The sequence below is a fragment of the Schistocerca piceifrons genome, chromosome 3, assembly GCF_021461385.2.
Source record: "Schistocerca piceifrons isolate TAMUIC-IGC-003096 chromosome 3, iqSchPice1.1, whole genome shotgun sequence".
Classification (NCBI taxonomy): Eukaryota; Metazoa; Arthropoda; class Insecta; order Orthoptera; family Acrididae; genus Schistocerca; species Schistocerca piceifrons.
In genome coordinates, this window is record NC_060140.1 from 139,534,499 (window position 1) to 139,551,566 (window position 17,068).

Below are 17,068 nucleotides of genomic sequence, written 5' to 3' on the forward strand. Positions count from 1 at the left end.
GAGATGAATACACTAAGCAGGTTCAGAAGGATGTAGGTTGCAGTAGGTACTGGGAGATGAAGAAGCTTGCACAGGATAGAGTAGCATGGAGAGCTGCATCAAACCAGTCTCAGGACTGAAGACAACAACAACAACAATAGTGAAGTTCTCTTGTTTGGCGAAGTTGCAACGTTTCCTCGCGGCAATGTCGCTCCAACGTCTCAGGACCAGTAGGTCAGTTGGTGTCGCCTCAGGCTGTTGTTCCACGTAGCATATGGCGGCCTCGAGAGCAGCGTAGCCATCGCTGTGATTTATCATCGATGCAGCCTCTGCCTCGTCATCCTCGTCACTCTCACACTGCGATGGAATGTTAACCATGTCAATTATAGAAGAGTCTGCCACTTCCGACTGTTCGTCCGAATTTAACCACTCGCCTACTTCCGCCTCTTCTGTCTCTTCACACCTTGGCAATCTTCTGATTAAATTACACAATGGTTGATCGTCCTCATTTGCTAAATCTTCAGTGTCTGGCATACTTTCCTGTAGAATTTTCCTCCATGACTTAGAAATTGTGTCTGACTTTATTTCACTCCAAGATTCGCTAATCCAGTACACGACGTCCTTCAAAGTCATCTTCTTCAACGCTCCTACAATGCTATCGTTGTCTTCGGAATGCAGGACTGACTGTAGCAATCGCCATCGATACTTTTTTCAGACATTCCAGAACGCCCTGATCCATGGGCTGAATGGGACAGGTAACGTTTGGTGGGAAAAACAAGGCGCGGATACCGTCGCACTGCAGTTCTCCTGCACTTGGATGTGAGGACACATTATCCATGAGCAAAATTGCTTTGCATGCCAGTCCCTTTTCTTTTAAAAAATTCTTGCAGTCAGGTACAAATGAGTTATAAAACCAGTTCTTGAAGATTTCCTGATTCATCCAGGCATTATTCGGATGTGTATAGACAACCGGAAGAGCTGAGATGGATACATTCTTGAATGCTCTTGGCTTGGCAGACTTCCCAATCACAACTAGTTTGTGGTTTCCAGTTGAATTTGAAGCTGCCATAACTGTGAGCCGCTCTTTGCTTTTCTTGTGCCCAGGAGCACTTTTTTCTTCACAAGAAGCAAGTGTTCTCACTTGTAACATTTTAAAATTTAGCCCAGTTTCGTCACAGTTACATATTTGTTCGTTAGACAAATTTTCGTCAGTTATTCTGAAACGGCCTGAGCGTCACCAGAGAGTTTTTCTGCACATACGTCTAGTTGACGCACTCCATACCTCTTCTTCCACTTGTCGAGCCAGCCTACACTAGCGGCGAAATTGTCATCTCCTTCCTGCACCTGGTTTCTGAAAAACAAAGCTTTTTCTTGCAAGATTGGGCCAGAAATCGGAGCACCCTTCTGTCTCTGTTGGGTAAACCACATGAACAATGCCTCACTTGTTTTTTCGAAGTCTGACTTCTTTATACTTCTTCGACTGAGAGATTCGTGTGAGCATTTCTGTGAAGGAAACTGTTCCAATTTAAGTCGGTTTCTTTGCCAGTCACCAACAGGAACTTCACCGACACCATATTCGAGAGCAAGTTTTTTTATTGTTTCTCCTTTGTCAAGTCGTCTTAGTGCTTCTAATTTTAGATGGAAAGGCAAAAATTTCCTCTATTTTGTTACAGCACTCATCTTTGTAAGGTGTACAACGGAACACACAGTCAACAAACAAAACGACACACAACACTGTACAGTACAGGTACTGGGAACTACAGCAGCGTATGAACTCCCCAGTTTTGATCGGTAGCAACCGGCAGCAGTCGGGGTATTTCGTGCCATGCTGACAACAGATGTTCGTGCAACAGGGCAGCGAGCTAATCGTCGGTGTTGATTGCATTGTTGTCTGCTTTGTCACTGAGCTGTACTCTTCCTATCTATCTTTTGCAATGAAGTTTTCATTATTTATCATGTCAGTAAAAAAGAAAGAAAGTAGATCGTTGCAACATTTTTTTTTTTTTTAAAAAAAAGAGGCTCGGGTTATTGGAAACTCGAACTATCGAGACTCTACTGTAAAAGTTTACTAGTGGCGTGGGGCAATCTGTTGTGGGTGAATTCGTTTCCGACTAATAATGTGTCCAGTTAATGTGAAATAACGATGTATGATAGAAGTGTTAAGATAAACCTATTACACGTCCACAAGTTTTTAATAATTCCTCCTGGTACAGTTTATCCTAGAATTTGAAGCTGATTGCTCTGTTTTAATGAAGTAATTCCCGTTGAGTTATATTGGCATTTATTACTGGTTGAGATGTGAACTGCTGCTTGGCAGTGTTGGTGAGTATTCAAAATCTACTTGCAATTAACGTTCATTTATCAATAAGAACAGTGTTCCTCAGTGAAATGCAATATCAATGAGATTACACAACAGTTGGTAAGTTAACTTTTGAAACCGCTGGTTTATTGGCATTTCTGGGAAAGAACACTCTTATACTCTCATTCGATCAGCAAATTCCGTGTAACACTTTGTATGTTTAATGGGACTTATTGCGCTGCAAATCGTTCATACGAATGAATTGATTTGCATTACAGTGTTGCTAAACAACGTGATCAACAAGGTGATAAGTGTCCTAATTAAAACAGAACCTCGATATTTTGAATAAAGTTTCGGTTCGTTTTTATCAAAACCAGTGTTTGTATGAAATTATAATGAAATGAATACCCCAGGCTGCATACAGGCTAAGATATAAGTCAACGGGGACAGTTGAAAATGTGTGTCCCGACTGGGACTCGAACCTGGGATCTCCTGCTTACATGGCAGACGCTCCATCCATTTTTTTGTTGATCTTGTTCTATATTATTCGTTGAATTTGTTCGTGGCGGACGTCCGATGACACTCATTCGGGCTGTTCGTTGATCCGTTCACTCAGTTTTTTTTTATTACAGAGGGTAGCTAAACCCTCTGACCGAACACGCCGAGCTACAGTGCCGGCATCTATCTGAGCCACCGACGACACAGAGGATAGTGCGACCCAAGGGACTTATCTCTGGCAAGCCTGCCGTGAGACCCACATTCTCAACTTATTGTCTCGCACTATATTCATAGTGCCCCTGCTTATTATACGCATTACTCGCAGTTTTTTGCCGATTCGCTTAAGAGCTCTGGCAATATTTGTGCATCTGCACAGAAGAAGATGGTCAAATGGTCGGTGAGCCTTAACTATATATATATGTATAGAGATGGTATCTGTTCTTTCTGACAAGTATATAATCAGTGTTTGTCTCGAAAAGTAATTTCATACTTCGTGCATTAAGTCCAAGCACGTTTACATTTATTATACGCGATATAATGGAAAGCTCAATCACTCACTAGCATTGATTGGCGACTCTATGGCGTGTTGTGTGCACCACAATCAAATAGTGGATAGAATTGGAAGGAAAATCAGCAGTGGCCGTATTTTGTTTTATTGTCATCAAAATCGATTTTCGGTCACGTAGTGACCATCCTCAGTGCTGTAATATACAATTAAAATTGGTAGGCACTGGTACCAGTGCCTACCAATTTTAATTGTATATTACAGCACTGAGGATGGTCACTAAGTGACCGAAAATCGATTTTGATGACAATAAAACAACAAAATACGGCCACTGCTGATTTTCCTTCCAATTTTACTCACTAGCATGTTACTTGTTTGAGATCTAGCGCGCAGGTTTAAATTTTGCCTGATGGGCTAAACGATTTTTTTGTAATAACGCGACGTGTCTATCCCACGTAAAGTCTAAATGAAACTTGATTTGTCTGTATTCGGCTCAAAATCACAAAATTAAATTCACCGCACAGATCAGCGAACTGTACACTCGCACTTTTAGCAGTCTAACTGGTAACTCGTCTAAGAATAAAAGCCGCACATAAATTCACACTCTTTACATGCACACAAAAATCATAACATCTTTATATTAAACAGATAAATTATGACATTCAATTACTAACTAAACATTTCCTATTCTAAATAAACTTCAAGAAATTGTATTTCGTAATTAATAAAATTTTATCCCGTGAAAGAAACTGTTAATCTGCTAAAACGGATTCAGATTATTGTCAGCTAATGTCTGGACGATAACGTCACGAATTGATTCTTGCTTGGAATGAACGAAATACCTGTACTGAAAAACACTATCAGTTGAGTAATTTACCGACTTTTATGACAGATTTGATCCCTCTTGCATCGCTACACAACTACGAGTTAAAATATTATTGTCCAAGTCACTCCCCATAGCGACTGTGAGAATGTGTAATTTCCATTTCCTCCAAGTATGTTTCCTTCTCATTCCATGAAATTTAACTTGTTCCAGTATGACGCAATAACGTTGTCACAAGCCCTTGTAACTTTTTGTTTGTAGAATGTGTCTGTCTTGTTCAGGCCAGGACAGTCTCTTTCCGATTTTTCCAAGTCACTTCATCCCTCATGTGCTGTATTTTATCTTAAAATTTTTAACAAGCATTGGTTCTGTTCATCGTCTTGCTTTTTCCGAAAAAACTTAAACGATGTCCATTATGTTATTTACATTCAGTCAATGAGGCAGGCACCTCGACAAAACTCAAGATTTAACCCAAAGACAATTAGCACATAGCCTGTGTAGTAATAAGGCTTGTATATCAGTATCTTTCGCATTGGTTGTCCTAATGTTAGCAATCAAACTTTTTCAAGTCTAAGAATAACCGAAGTAATTCATAGTACTGGCCTTAGCTAGTAAATATGGGATGAAATATGAGATTTCTAACATTAATAAGGGATCAAATTATTAATGTAGTTCTAACACTGATTCAATTATCTGTTGGTGTTTGACAGAGCATGACAAACGTATAAAGAAGAAAATTCTTGCCCGATATTCTGTAACTGTAGATCTAAGGCCGGCTTTCAGGTTCTTAGGCGTTGCCAGTTTACAACAGGTATTTTTTGCTGCGCTCATAGGAATGAATCCAATGCACCACTTGAGGTAGTTGAAACTCACTGAATTTGGATCACAAATCTATTCTCAAGGCTCAGTACTGCGACCTCTGCTTTTTCTGATACTCATTAATGATTTATAGTATGCACAGAACATGGAAAAGTCACTGTGGTTGCAGATGACACCACTATATCAGTTAATAACACCTCACTGTCACGGAATATGTTAAGTGAGTTAGTAAATAAGGCGTTTCCAGCGGTAGTAAACTGGTTTGAAATTAACGGCCTTCGAGTTAATCTATAAAATAAATAAATAAATAAAACCAAGCTACGGCCATTGCTCCTCTAATGATGTAAGGATCTTACTAAATTGGCAGATAGGTTGCTGCATTGAGGTCAGTCTTATTTATGTGATTTATTTGATTACCGTTCTCTCTGAGTGAGAAGATTATGATTAGCAAAAACAGTTGCATAAGAAAAAACCATAAGATTCTCTTTCTCCACCCACTGATTTTATTAGTATTTCCTTGCCTAGACAGTGTAAGAGTGGTTCTTGTTAATTTTATTATTCGATTCGTTTATGAACTCCCTAAATGTTGGCTCCTAGACTCAGCTCTGAGACAGGCTGCGGCGGTGCAAGTTCCTTTGGACGAAAGACGCATCAGTAGCTATGGACGCGTCTCCGCACCACAGAAGCGGTGCCCCATCGGACGCCCTCTATGTCAGTGGCCACGAGTTGCATCATTCGCTGTAGGAGGCCCGAGCCGAGGTCGGAAAAGGCTATCCTTGGATGGGGCATTGACGACCGCCAGACTGCAGTAGCTAAGCATTCTGTGTATCTACCACCAATGGGAACGTTCGGTAGAGCGTCGTCCGCTGGCGGCGAGAGAGGGTGTGATAAAACAAATTATTTTTCCCAGACAGGCACTAGGACACGGCTCGACTCAAATAATGGAAGTAAAGACCCTCCTTGAAGTTCTGACGTCGGAAATTATCTAAGAGAAGACCGATTTCCTCCGCCAAGTTGGCACCCGAGTTTGGGTGTCACAAACAAGCGCTCTCTGTCTCTCTCTTTTATTATCGTCTTTCTCTCTTTGTCTTACCCGGTAATTTTCCATTCGAGTTCTATAGAAGTGGTGGCCAGGATTTCTGCTTCTCTGCAACGTATTGAACGAGCATTAGAAATTAACGTGGAACGGAGATAAACAATAAGCTCTGAATCATCGAATTGGCGCAGCAGTTGCTCTTGCTAAGCCAGTGGCCAGCGAATTACCACGAGCGTTTTTTAAGCAGAGGTGAAGTTGAACTCAAATACCGCGTGGAAAAAGACATTCGGTTTTTAGATTCGAAAGAGGAAGGACTCCGCAATCGGGTGCGAGGGCTGCAGGAGCAAGACTTTGATGTGAGGTGCCTTCTGATGACCACAGATGGACTTAAGAGTATCTCGGGTCCAGGTGGGCGATCACAGTGATCTCGGAGACGACCCCGACTACTTGGTAGTAAGCATTGCTATGCCGGTTGCGTGATCGCCGTAACTAGGCTTTGCTCGCCTAGTACGCAAATTTTTCTTTAGATGAATTCTCTGATCCCATTACCTTTCTGATTCTTAGTTCACAAATGGAGTTTAGAGTAATGTGTGGTTTTGACTTCCTTTTAATATATGATTAACCGTCTGGCAGTTATAATATTATGATTTCTGCAGTTATTTCTGGTATTATCTAAGTATACGGGCTCAGAGCGCCAGCTGTTCTTGAGGAAAGTATTTACGTTCCCCTTGCCGCTTCCTCTTTTGCCATGGTGCACACATGCGAGAGCGGTACAAGTAATGTTAGCAATCCTCTAATGATCAATCATCTGATGCTGTGATGTGCATACGTAAACTGTCTTGATAGTTCAGATCCTATTTGACATGTGGATTAAAAGTTTCCTTACTATAATCATTTCGTAATCAACTAGTAGAGCGTACACCTTCCACTACGTCCAATTATATTGATATTCGAATGTGGAGTCACTTCTCTGCACATTTCAGAATCTGAAGACTTACGTACATCTCCAACCCAACCCCCCCCCCCCCCTCCGCTCCCCCTCACGTCAGCACTTTACTCAGGGCGAATCCTCTTGATTCACTGGAGCCTCCTAAGAAATAATCAGGTCGCGCAAGGATGTACTTACCGAATGTGTTTCCTTTCAGGTGTCCGACTATTTTTCTTTGTCTTCCTGCGTTGTTTGTACAGCGTTGTAATGAAATGTACATACATGTCTTCTATACTGAAATTTTTGGGAATTATTTTGTTGTGAATATATTGCATGTGACAAATTTTTGGACCGTATTACTGTCTCAGTGTTTATTATGTATCGGAGAACCTGCTCATATTTATGAAAAATTTAGTGTATGTACAGTTGGTCGTAATTATTTTATTGTCTGAACAAACTTTCGATACGGTTTCTCGCAGTTCTAGAAAAATAAGAATAGACGCTATTGAGAGAACGTTGATATATAGTGTGAGAAGAAGGGAAAGTAGGCGACGAACTATTGGAAAATATATATGTCAGAATTGACGATGGAGGAGAAAGGCTAGAACGTAGAGCTCTGTTTAGTGTACAGGAGACCACGGCTTTTAGTCAGGATTCTGTGTGTGTTGGCAGTGGTACAGCAACAGGATGAAACTGTACAGAAACTAATAACTAAGCTGGGGTATCAAGGTCTGTATCCATGGACAGTGCGGCAACAGACAAGCAAATTCCGGGCTAAAATGTGTTGGCTAGTGAGTCTGCTAACCAAGTACTGCTAATGCACTGCCTTAAGAATTTAATGATGAGTATGTGCCAGGGTATAAGCGGACAATTAAGCGAACTAAAAATTCAGCAGGAAAAGATAGATACAATATTAATGAAATTAAAAAGTCGGCAATAAAGTTGTGCAAAGGAGTGTAGGGAAAAGGATGAACAGCTTTCGGCGAAAACTGATGAGGAACAAATTGATTTTGGACGAGCAATTTAGAAATTTTGCCGTTCAGTTCTTGAAAGAAATAAGGATCGAACGGTAAGTAAAGACCAAGAAGTGAGAGGAGAGGATCATGATAATCGAAAGCGAACAAAGTAAATGGCAGGAAAGCGAGGGAAGGATGTGGTGTGACTAGGAAGCCTTAAGTGAATCACGGAAAAGGTATAAGGAAGAGATTACAAATAAAATCTGTAATGAAAATTTAGGCTGGAACTCTCAAGGACCAAGTGTCCGAACAAGCCATCAGAATTCAGGGATTAGAATCGATATCCGAATGGCTGAGATTGACCATTACGGACTAAAAGCTAAATCTGAAAGACGAACCTAGTACGTTGGGGGAGAATGTTAAAGACTTAGCTAATGCAGAGGGAAGTGGACAAGGCACACAATCCATTCAGAATTCTGAGTCAGGAGAGATTAGATCGTTATTAAAGTTTAAGCAAGTGCAGTATGACATCAGTCGGCGACCCAGGAGCTTGACCAGTGAATTGTATATCCGTCTGGAACAGGCAGAAAAGAAGCTAGGTCATCCGAACGGTAGTGGAATTAATATATATAGCGAAGGGTGGAATGAACTAGTTCGTGACGTTTTCGAACACGAGGAGCACTATGAGACACTACGAGCATTCGTGGTTTTGGACCCTGTTTGCGATATGGGAGACATGTTGGAGGACATTCGTCGAGACAGGAGAAGCAAGGGTTTGATTACAAAAATTCCTGTCTGTGAGAAAATTCGAGTTGTTTCGCAGTTTTCCGAATGGCTTCCACCCTGGTCTTGTTTGGACCAAGTTAAAAAAAAAGTGGCTCTGAGCACTATGGGACTTAACTTCTGAGGTGATCAGTCCCCTAGAACTTAGAACTACTTCAACCTAACCAACCTAAGGACATAACACACATCCATGGCCGAGGCAGGATTCTAACCTGCGACCGTAGCGGTAGCGCGGTTCCAGACTGTAGCATCTAGAACTGCTCGGCCACTCCAGCCGGCGGACCAAGTTCAGTGCTCTCTATCTTTCACGTGACCAGATGCATATCGAATGGATTTTGCTTGGAGGTACCTATAAGCGGAACTTACAGTAAGAATGCGGTATTTTGCTAGGGAATTTTGCTACTTTCCAGGAGTTTTGTAATAGAGTCTTGTCCTCGTATTGGTTGGAGGCCGCACAGGACTGAGTGAGATAGGGAATAATAATGATGCCACATTACAGCCCCACGAGATTCCCCCGTTCCATTAAGTTCTTTGAACATATGATGCAACCATGTCAATCACTATACAATTCGTATAGACCGGAGGAACTAATTCGCCAAGACATTTTCGGCACATCATATTGGCGGACGATACGAAGACTACATCGAGGCTTGCGGTGTAACGACGTATTAGGTTTTCGTTTGGTATATGACCATGTGCAGACTTCGTCACCCACGTCAGTTACACTCACTTCAAAAATGATTTATATTCTTTTTAAATTGTCATAGAATGGTTCTTGAACGAAACTGTAAAACATCAGTTGAGTCGTGTGCAGAGAATTACATCACTTGGGCCAATTGGTTTTCGTAACTTTTTCGAATTTAAATTTCGTTTGTTTCTCCTCAGAAAATTATATCGACACACGTTATCTTGATCTAATCGATATCAGAATCACACATTAAATAAACTTTTTAGATTCAAAGTTTCGGCCAACGCTGTCTGAATCAATAATCTTGTCAAATATATTATTAATCCGTTCACATAACTCTTCATAAATAAATCTTCAAGACACGTGTTTCAACTTTAGTAGCATACACTATTTTATTAGCTTCCTACACATACAGATGTGAACTTGAGCGTTGACAGACAGTGACTAACTTTCAATAAGATTAAGCTCGTCATTGTTGTACAAAAAGAGTATAAAAATTCATTTTTAATTTTTAGAAACACGACGCAACAACTCGGTTCCAGGATCTTCTGTTGCTCCTTGGCTGTCGACCCGCGACGTATAGCGGCCAGCAATTTCCTCTCTGGTCGCGGCAACGAAGATGCTGTCCCCGTTCGTTGCGCCGATCTCTCCGTACATGAAACACATAAAAAAAATACAAAACTTTTAGATAATTCACATTTATTACAAATAATAAGAAAACACATAAACAAAAACTAAATTAAACTTATAGTCACCTGCAAACTGGGCTGACTTGGTGGATGGGTGACGTTTAATTTCGTCCCACTACATACCCCACCCACAAGCTCAGTTTGTCAGGTTTTAACCGGAATTAAAACTGTTCAATATACAATATTTAACTGTTAATACATTTTCCTCACATTTTACGTAACCTAGAGTCCTTGCTATTAGATAGATTTAATCCTTTTAATACGATATCGTTGTGACTATTTGTCATTTACTCTTAATTGTGCTCTTATGGTAATTCGTAACCGAATATAGGGAGATTGCTCCTCTTCAGTTAATAGTTGCTAATAAATACTAATTTAGTACGTTCTTTAACGTTGTACATTAGGACAGAGCGTTCAAATTGTGATAGATTAGTTCCAATTTCATTTATTTACTAGAGTTATTCTTTTCAAGAATGTATATTACTAATAAGTTTCTCACAATAACTAATAGTACTATTTACTTTACATCATTCTCTTCCCTAATGCCTTATTTATGCCTGAGGTCAAGAAGAAATCAAGCAAAACTCTCTTTAGAATCTCGGCACGGCTTTCTTTACCTTCGGACACCTTGTTGGGTAATGGCCATTTATTTAGGAGAAACAAGCGAGAGAGCCCCGTTTGGTGTGTTCTATATTAACACTATTGCAAACCTCTATTAAAGGCACTCTGCTATGTTCTCGTGAGCCATATAGCTCTGGACGCCCATGGTCCCTAAAACTATTAACCATCCCCTTTGGTTCCTACTATCCGAGTAAATTTAAAATACGCAAAATTCCTTTAGACCTAAGAGCAAAATTTCCTCCATATAAATCCCCCTTTTGGTTATCTTTCTCTTTTTGAAGTACCAGTAGATTATTGTAGAACACATGTTTAAGCTTTCTGTCATTTATTTAAAATAACACGTAACTATCACGAAAAACTTCACATGAATAAACTATGAACGCTCTTCCGTGTGTAACATATACTAAATATTAACTTATTTAGGAATGAAGAGTTTCATTTGATCAACACTATATAATCCTTTAATTACACCTGATGAAGGTTCCATAAGAAGTAATGCTTTGGGATGTGCAATCTTATGTACAACATATGGACCTTCAAAGATAAAGAAGAATTTTCTACATTCCTTATAGATCTTAGAACTTTTAGGATGAGATCGTACTAACACAAGATCTCCTACCTGAAATGGGGGTTCTACAGCCTGTTGATTATAACTTTTAATTCTCCGTTCGGCATTTTTTACAATCTGTTCGCAAACTTTTTCGTCTGGAATATCTTGTTGTATCTCATTTACTGGTGGCCAAGGTAAAGCAGCTAGTAAAGGCTCACCTATAATTCGTTTGCCTAAAATTTCTATAGGTGATAATCCCGTCGTTAGGTGAGGCAATTCATTTAATATCTTTTCGAATTCAGGCATTAGTTTGGCCCACCGAGTATGTTTATGTGCACAATAAGTTCTACATAATCGTCCTAATTCTTTCATGACTCTTTCTACTAAATTACTTTGAGGGTGATATTTCGAAATTAAGATATGTTTGATTCCATATTGTCTTATCATATCTTGAAATCTTTGACTAATAAAGGCACTACCATTGTCAGACATAAGTCGTTTAGGAATGCCCCAGTTAACAAAGTAATTTCGGGTGAGGCAGCGTATAACGCTTGCTGTATTCGCTCGTTTCAAAGTATACAGTTTCACATGTTTGGACCAACATTCCATTACAACAAACACATATGTTAATCCTCCTGAACTCCGAGGCAGAGGGCCGAAAAAATCTAATGACAGTAGATCCCACAAACCTCGAGGAATTACCGCATATAATTTATAACGCTTGGATTTGTTATTAACTTTAACCTTTTGACAGGTTTCACAAGCCCTAATAATACTTCTCACAATACGTGACATATTTTTGAAATAATAATACTTCATTAGATGTTTAATACATTTATGAATTCCAAAATGCCCGTAACCTTCATGAATATAAGTAATTAACTCGTCCACAACAGTTTCCGGAATGCAAATTTTCCATCTCTGGTGTTCCCTCTGTGCTTTCCAGTACAACAAGTCGTTAAAATATAACCACACACCCCGGGTGTTAACTGTTTCGTCCCCATTATTAAGGTTTTGTATAATTCGTAGAATAACATTTTTCTTTCCTTTATGTAATACGGTAATTCACTAGTTAGGACTCGCATTAGATGACTTTCAATTAATTTAGCACGGTTTAAATTCCCTTCAAAATAATTCCTATAACCTCCCCACCGTTTAGAATATGGAGGAGGGTCTAACAACTCTAAAGTTAAGTGTTGTTGTTTTCCTCTTGACCAATAATTTTGTTTAAACTTCTTAAAAAATCATCCCAATCCCTGAATTCATTTCTATGCAGTACTGCCCATTCCGCAGCTTCTGCTTCTAAATGTCCTATTACAAATTGAATGCGTTTTTCATTACTCCATTTAGGAGATAATGATGTTTCAAAAGCTTTTATAAAGATTATAGGGTGCAGTTCGCCTCCTGGTTTGAATACAGGAAATCGACTTGCTACATTTGAATTTGTTGTTATGTCATCCAGACATTCTGCGAGAGAAATAGTCGGATTCTGTTTAGCTGGCAGAGACGGAGTTGCATCGGATTGGCTTGCCGTGACTGCCTTATTCATATTGTTGCCATCCGTGCTAGCAAATTCGATGCGACTGTTGTCTCTGATTATGTTATTACCTCTGCTACCTGAAATGTTCTCGTTATTATCTAATTCCGATAACCGTTTCGTAAGTTCCTGTATCCGCATTTCTGTATTGGATACGCGATTAGCTAATATCGATTCTTCACTGTGTTCACAATGTGAACGCTCTGTACCTTCGTCAATATTATTATCTTTGGCAGTCTCAAGATTACTGCATATCTCAGTAATTAAAAATTTCATGTTTTCGATTTCGGTATGGTCCTTTTCTACTTGATGAGTTAATGTTTCTAATTCTACATTATCTATTGAAGAAATCTCTACAGGTTTGGTAGAGACCTCTTTAATAGATTTCAATAATTCTCTGCGAACAGTTTCTGTTTGCATAGAAAATTCATCTCGTAACATATCGTTATTTTTCTGTATTTCATTTACAACTAAGATATTGACACTATCTAGTCTCTCGGATAAGTCAGTGATATCGTTTCGCATGCGAGCTTTTTCCTCGCGCGATTCCTGGATATGTTCTTCTAACCTTTTACAATTATCGGCAATCTTATTACTAAGTCCTACTAATTTTTCTTGCATTTCAACTTTAGAAGACTCTATTTTATCACTTAATTCTCGACTGGTTTCATTAAGATATTCCTGCAACCTGTCTGTTGATTTTGTTAGCTCCCCTTTAAGTCTAGCAGTAGATTCCTCGTTAGACTGTTTTAATTCCTGTTTTAGTTCCTGTTTCAATCTAGCAGTAGATTCCTCATTAGACTGTTTTAATCTAGCCATAGATTCTTCGTTAGACTGTTTTAATCTAGCAGTAGATTCTTCGTTAGACTGTTTTAATTCCTGTTTTAGTTCCTCTTTTAATCTAACAGTAGATTCCTCGTTAGACTGTTTTAATCTAGCCATAGATTCTTCGTTAGACTGTTTTAATTCCTCTTTTAATCTAGCAGTAGATTCCTCGTTAGACTGTTTTAATTCCTGTTTTAGTTCCTCTTTTAATCTAGCAGTAGATTCCTCGTTAGACTGTTTTAATTTAGCGATCGCCCTAAAAAGGGCTCTCATGCTCTTATCGGACATAGATTGCTCTTCGTCTGACATTTCACTTCCCGACATTATTGTAAAATATTAACTATTTACACACGCAGATTTGCAATCAACAATCCTATAAAAGCACACTCCCTATGTACAACACTCCACTTCCAACTTGAAACAAACTCACCGGACACTAATATTGTAATTTGTAGTTCTCGATGATCAGTGTGCTGCTATGGGCTGCAGATGTAACAGCCGTCGATGCAGCCGCTGAGATGCTGCGACCCCGCTTCCGCAACCGGCAGGACGCTGAGTCGAACACCGGAAACGTCGCTGGCTGCAACCACGCCCGGCACCGCCGTAGACAGGCGAAGCCCTCAGCAACACCTCTAATACCAGCCGGAGCAACGCCCCGCAGCTGACGTACTGGGCCTATTAGTTTAGGGAGAAAAAAGGTTGTCGGGGTTTGCAGCGTTCAGCTGCTGCCCAACAGATGCGACTTCTCGTGGAACAACCGCGTGACCGTACTGCTTGGCTGCACTCCGTCAGATGCCCACACCCGCGAAGTCGCCGCTGGCTGGTGAAGGCTCCAAGAAACTCGCGTTGACTTCCGAAGGACTCTTGATGCTTTGTTTCGTACCTGTGTGCCTTAGTTGCACACAAGTCCTGTTTCTAAGGTCGCCACGGTGTAGTGCAACGACGTATTAGGTTTTCGTTTGGTATATGACCATGTGCAGACTTCGTCACCCACGTCAGTTACACTCACTTCAAAAATGATTTATATTCTTTTTAAATTGTCATAGAATGGTTCTTGAACGAAACTGTAAAACATCAGTTGAGTCGTGTGCAGAGAATTACATCACTTGGGCCAATTGGTTTTCGTAACTTTTTCGAATTTAAATTTCGTTTGTTTCTCCTCAGAAAATTATATCGACACACGTTATCTTGATCTAATCGATATCAGAATCACACATTAAATAAACTTTTGAGATTCAAAGTTTCGGCCAACGCTGTCTGAATCAATAATCTTGTCAAATATATTATTAATCCGTTCACATAACTCTTCATAAATAAATCTTCAAGACACGTGTTTCAACTTTAGTAGCATACACTATTTTATTAGCTTCCTACACATACAGATGTGAACTTGAGCGTTGACAGACAGTGACTAACTTTCAATAAGATTAAGCTCGTCATTGTTGTACAAAAAGAGTATAAAAATTCATTTTTAATTTTTAGAAACACGACGCAACAACTCGGTTCCAGGATCTTCTGTTGCTCCTTGGCTGTCGACCCGCGACGTATAGCGGCCAGCAATTTCCTCTCTGGTCGCGGCAACGAAGATGCTGTCCCCGTTCGTTGCGCCGATCTCTCCGTACATGAAACACATAAAAAAAATACAAAACTTTTAGATAATTCACATTTATTACAAATAATAAGAAAACACATAAACAAAAACTAAATTAAACTTATAGTCACCTGCAAACTGGGCTGACTTGGTGGATGGGTGACGTTTAATTTCGTCCCACTACAGGCTCTTAATAGTTTATTGCAGGAGTTGGAGTATGAATCTGAGATAATTTGCAAAATGATGGGCAGTGTGGATCAAACTGCTATGAGAATCCACCTCGACATAGAGGATGTAGTTATAGTAGGTTTAATGGACTCGAGAAAACGCACAAACAAGGAAGGACTGAAGGAGTCCGGAACCCATATCATAACAGGAATTGGAATGGGGGTAACGATGACGGAAAGAGGGAAGAGTTGTCGCAGAGATGCCCCTAATGGGAGAAAGTGGAACTGACGGAACTTCGAAAATATGGATGAATGGGGACTGGAATCGACAAACAGTATCAATACCTATGTGGCTCCAGCGGGTGTAAAGACTCGATAAGCAGACCCAAGCAGTAGCCAATATGAAATCAGTCCATCAACCTCACAATGAAAAATAACGGGGGTGGAATATGACGCAATAGGAAAAGTAACATCAGCGCAAAAATTTAGCGTTAATTTTGTTGCCAGGGAAGTCATGAGAGAAATTCTTATAGAGGAGATGGAAAGTGGGAGAGTACCAACAATGAATGCAATGATAGGTATGTCTGTTGGCTAATTGACCTTGTATTGTATCTTTGACAGGAAGCCCCTTCTCGATTGGAAGTGAGAGCACATTTTAGTGGTGTGAATTACTAGGAGTCTGACAGAATTTGCGAGTCAAGGAAGCAAAGTGAAGGTCGCGATTTTTGGTAGAAGCATTGAAGTGAAGAGGCAAGCTGCGATGGATTTCAAGTGTCAAGGCATTGAAGCCAGTTTAATAAGTGAGATGCCTGTAAATACCGAAATGATATTAGGTGTTGATATCTTAGTCTCCAACAAGGTGATCTTGGACGATGATTGTGGGCAGGTAGTGCTCAGTGTAAAGGGAGTGAAACGAAGAATACGGTACGCAGATTGTATTATAAGGAAAGAATTAGAGACTAGTTGTTTTAAAGTTTATTGCTGAACCTAAGTTGCAAACAGGATCTGGAAGAGCTGAGATCGTGTAGAGGACCAAGACTCTTTGAGCAACAAAAAAATAGAAGTCTTGCTGATGTTTTGAGGGAAAACACTTGTCGTATTAGAGGGGTGCCCGAGGCTGAGCAAGAAAACGTTATGACAGGTACTGCTAAAACATAAGGCGATCGAAAGTTTTTGTAGGACATTATTCTATTCCCGTAGTGTACAAGGAAAGTGTAGAAAGAGATATCCAAGGTATGATGAGAGAAATGATAATTGAGAGAGCCGTGAGCTTGTACAACAGGACCTTACTCATGGTTCCGAAGAGAGGTGATACAGTCCGCATACTCTCAGACTCTACGCAGATTACTGCAATAATTCTACCTGAAACAGACCAGGCCAAGAGCTTGCACACGTTGTTACAACAGAATCACAGGGTCTGAGTACTACCCTCTGTTGATCTGCGACCACTTACTGGCAGATCATGTTACACTCTCAATGCAAGCAATACAGGCTCTACTGTGGAACGTGTTACCATTTCAGACACCTTCTTTTCGACGCCAGCTTGTCTTCTGCCGCATTTTTACGTGGTCTTGTTACTGTTCGTACGGACGAGTTGAAATCGAAAGTTACCGTATACACTGACATAGTTCTAATCGTTGAAAAATCTTGATACGAACGTCATTAACTCTCGATCAGGTGTTAAGTGCCTTAGAACGAGCGGGTGTAACCGTCAATCAGGAGAAGTCGAAATTTGGAAGGCAAAGCTTAAAGATTTTGGGCCATATAATTTCGC